Source organism: Ictidomys tridecemlineatus, chromosome 6 (assembly GCF_052094955.1).
Source record: "Ictidomys tridecemlineatus isolate mIctTri1 chromosome 6, mIctTri1.hap1, whole genome shotgun sequence".
NCBI lineage: Eukaryota > Metazoa > Chordata > Mammalia > Rodentia > Sciuridae > Ictidomys > Ictidomys tridecemlineatus.
The window spans coordinates 5,539,420-5,544,055 of NC_135482.1; positions in this window are offsets into that span (position 1 = coordinate 5,539,420).

Sequence of the window (4,636 nt, forward strand, 5' to 3'; positions counted from 1 at the left end):
AGGATCGAACCTGGGCCGCACGCATGCCAGGCGAGCGCGCTACCGCTTGAGCCACATCCCCAGCCCCCAGATAGGGTGATTTTAAAACAGCCACAGAAGAGCCTGTGTCTGGCATTTGGGGAGGATGGTTATGTAACAAGAGATTTCTGGAATAGCAGCCCGGAAGGGTCTTTGTTAATTGAGTTAATGAATGGTCATTAACACTGTTTCCTGAACTTAGAAGAGGTCTAAAGTGGTTCTTCGTCCATGCTGTTAACCTGGGTAGACCTGCAATTATAGTGATCTTATGGAGCCGAGGAGTCTGAATTTCCCTCCATAAGTAAAAGCTAAGTTAATATATATAAAGGATTTCTAGGTAAGTGTGAGGATGTTGTATGCTGAATGCACTTGTGTTTGCCAGGTATATGAGCATTCTAAAACGCAGAACTTAGGAACTAACACTCTACCAAGACGATGTCTTCCAAACTAAAATTGTTAGTAAGGAGAGCTTTTCTCAAGCGTTAATCTCAATGAAAGGTTAATAAAATAGGTACTTGTCACTCCGTTTTTCTATATGCTTAACAAAACACTGTTGAAATCTTAAGAACTGTTTGCTAATCTTGTTCCTAGGATGTGCCCTTCCCAACTGAGAACTGTTTGCTAATCTTGTTCCCAGAATGTGCTGTCCCCAATTGCAAAACTGCAGAATGTATTCCCTCACCGGGTTGCAGGAAAACTGCCCACTCGCCCTGACTCGTCAATGAACTTCCCTCCCTGCCCTCTCCAAGGAAAGCATATAAGCTCTGCTTAAGCTGTTCTCAGGGCTCTCTGCTCTATTCAAGTGAGCTCTGAGCCCCAGCATGCTGGACCCCAATGAACCCTTGGCTGTTGCATGAGGCAGTCTCTTGGTGGTCTCTTCCTCCGGCGTTTCGCCAGTCCCTTACACTTGTGTTTGCCAGGTATATGAGCATTCTGAAACGCAGAGCTTAGGAACTAACACTCTACCAAGACGATGTCTTCCAAACTAAAATTGTTAGTAAGGAGAGCTTTTCTCAAGCGTTAATCTTTGTACTCCTAATTGTATTACGACTGTCGTCTTTCAACAAAACTGTTTAGATGTGCCCAAACACTTGATGTGCCCCAAACTATTTTGATGTGCCCAAACCACGCTACTCTGGCAGTTAAAAGACCGGGCATTGGATGGGCACAGTGTCACATGTCTGTAACCTCAGTGACTCTAGGACAGGAGGATTGCAAGTTTAAGGCCAGTCCTGGCAACTAAGTCAGACTGTATCTCAAAATAAAAAAGGACTGGGGTGTGGCTCAGTGGGAAAGCACTCCTGGCCTCAATTCCCAGAACCCCCGCCAAAACGATTGAGCATTGATCACCTAGGAAAAACATCCGCAAATAAGTACACTCTATTTTTTAAAAACATTTATTTTTTAGTTGTAGGTGAACACGATACCTTTATTTATTTGTTAATTTTGTTTTGTTTTGTTTTAGTTGTAGATGGACATGATACCTTTATTTGTTTATTTTTATGTGGTGCTGAGGATCCGACCCAGTGCCTCACGCGTGATAGGCGAGTGCTCTACCTCTGAACCACAACTCCAGCCCCACATTCTACTTTTTAAAAATTTTTTTCATTTATTTTTAGGACAAGAAAATAAGATATAAAAATAACATTTTAATTGGAATTTATTTGTGATATCTAATATTTTCACAATTATTATAGACACTGGACTTTCTTTGCTCTTAATCTTATTTTGAGAAACCATTTTCAGTGGCACACAACTGTGGTCTCAGCTGCTCCAGAGGCTGAGTCAGGAGGACCACAAGTTCAAGGCCAGCCTGATCAACTTAGCAAGATCCTGTCTCAAAAAAAAAAAAAAATCAAAACGGCTAGGGAAGTAGCTCAGTGATAGAGGGCCCCTGTTTTCAATCCCCAGTACCATAAAAATAGATGAATAAATAACAACAACAACTTTGTTATCTATTTTCCTTAAAGTTAACATTTTACAGAATTATAACTTCTGATGAAACAACCTAAGCAATATTTTAATATGATAGCCATCATCTACAGGACAGATAGGCTATATTGATCCCTATTCATTAAAAAGAACTAATGGCCAGGCTCAGTGGTGCACGCCTGTAATCCCAGCATCTTCAGAGGCTAAGGCAGGAGGATCATAAGTTCAAAGCCAGCCTCAGCAAAGTGAGGCTCTAAACAACTCAGTGAGACCCTGTCTCTAAGTAAAATACAAAATAGGGCTGGAATGTGGTTCAGTGGTCGAGTGCCCCTGAGTTCAATCCCCAGTACCTCCCCCTCAAAAAAAAAAAAAAGAAAAAGAAAAAAAAGAATCAGTGGAACTGATCTTCTGACTATTCAACATCAGAAACTTGAAAATAAAAACAAGAAATAGGATATGTCGACCAAAGATGATGGGACCCACATTGTACGTTCAGGTCGGGTCTGGATTTGGCGTTCCAGGACGTCAAGTTTGCCCCGCTTGTAATACCGCTTAGGTATGCGTGACAGGCATTCAGTTCAACTACGAAAACAAACTGAAGCCCTATCGTTTCTCACCAGTTTATGGTCTTGCTGTGGCTCTGACTGCTGGCGCACCACCTTCCTTCCTCCTGCACCTCCCCGCACCAAGAGCTAAGGTAGGTGGTGGCCCACTCACTTGGTTACTAATACACAGTGGCATCAGCTGACTGCTTTAAAAGATTAAAGGACCGAGAGGCTTCTCGCAAAGTCCCCAAGGGTAACCCCAAGAAGCCTGGACTGACCTTAACAACCCAGCAACAAACTGGGGTTCAGCCAACTCAGGGCGACCTGCTTGGTCTTCCAGCAGCGGGGTAACCAGGGGCTCAGACTCCTGGGCAGGAGGGCCTGTGCAGGTCCCCCAAGAGCCCCGCAGTGGGGATCTCCACGGGCGGACATCACAGATCCCACTTGGGGTTTGCAGATCCAGGACCACTCACACAGAGAGAGAGAGAGAGAGAGAGAGAGAGAGAGAGAGAGAAGGAGAAGGAAAAGAAGAACTACTCTCGTCGTGTAAGCCACTAGAGGATGTCCAAGTCCTGTTCAAAAAATAAAAACAAAAAAACCTATTTAAGCTAAGTTCCCCTCTGTAGTATAAACCAGGGCTTTGGGCCTTTTTGCTCTTGTAGCTGGACACGATACCTTTATTTATTTTTATGTGGCACTGAGGATCCAACCCAGGGCCTCGCACGTGCTAGGCCAGCGCCACCGCTGGGCCCCAGCCCCAGCCCCTCTTGTGGGCGTTTTCCTCTGGCTGTGGGGAAGTCCTTTGGCCACCGATGGCTCCCACAGAACCAGGCGCACACCCTCGGTGGGGCTGACCCTCGTGCCACCCCCACCACCACCCCCCACCCCCGCTGGCTGTTCCCACTCCAAGGACTTCGGTGGTGTTCCCCATTGTTCAGTCCTTGCCTTATTTTGGGGAACTGGGGACGGAACCCAGGGGCCCTTAACCACTGAGCCACATCCCAGGCCTTGTTTATTCATTTTTTATTTTCAGGCAGGGCCTTGCTGGGTTGAGCCTGGATCCTCCTGTCTCCGCCTCCTGAGTCGCTGGGATTCCAGGGGTGCACGGCGCCCCGCAAGCCCTCCCTTCTTAATCCCCTCGTGAAAGTGCGTGTCTTTCACTGCAGCCTTCCACACCGAGAGGCGGGCAATGGGGGCCCCGGGCTGCTTCTCATTGTCTTGAGGTGACCCACAATCTCCCAGAGTGTGTCTCTGCTTCCTCAGTGAATCACTGTCTGCGCCTAAACAGAAACAAGCCAACCAGCGAAGGATGCCAGTCCACCCCACAACTGTCCCCGCCCACCAGGTCCTGTGTGTCTCCTTCACATCAGGCAGGAGGACGCTGTCTCTGTCCAGCTCAGAGCCGTTCTGGAAGCCAGACCTTCACCCTTCCTGGCGGACGCTGAGGAACAAGGGATGGGAATGAGTCAGGATAAAGGAGTAACTAAGCCCCAGGTAGAAAGGAGGCCAAGGTCCGGCAGGAGGCTGGCCTCCCCCAGAGCCTCCACTGGGCCCCTCACACCTTCCTCCCCGGGCAGCTTTCCTCCCGGGTCGGTCACTTCCACGTTTCGGGGAAGCCTCGGGATCTTCACTCACAGCCTGAAAATCGCTGGAAAGCTCACCCCGGGCACCGTTCACCAGCCCCAATCCACGCCCTGGGGCACGTTCACCAGCCCCAGTCCACGCCCCGGCACCGTTCACCAGCCCCAGTCCACGCCCCGGCACCGTTCACCAGCCCCAGTCCACGCCCCCGGGCACCGTTCACCAGCCCCAGTCCACGCCCCGGCACCGTTCACCAGCCCCAGTCCACGCCCCCGGGCACCGTTCACCAGCCCCAGTCCACGCCCCCGGGCAAGTTCACCAGCCCCAGTCCACGCCCCGGCACCGTTCACCAGCCCCAGTCCACGCCCCGGGCACCGTTCACCAGCCCCAGTCCACGCCCCGGGCACCGTTCACCAGCCCCAGTCCACGCCCCGGCACCGTTCACCAGCCCCAGTCCACGCCCCCGGGCAAGTTCACCAGCCCCAGTCCACGGCCCCGGGCACCGTTCACCAGCCCCAGTCCACGCCCCCGGCACCGTTCACCAGCCCCAGTCCACGCCC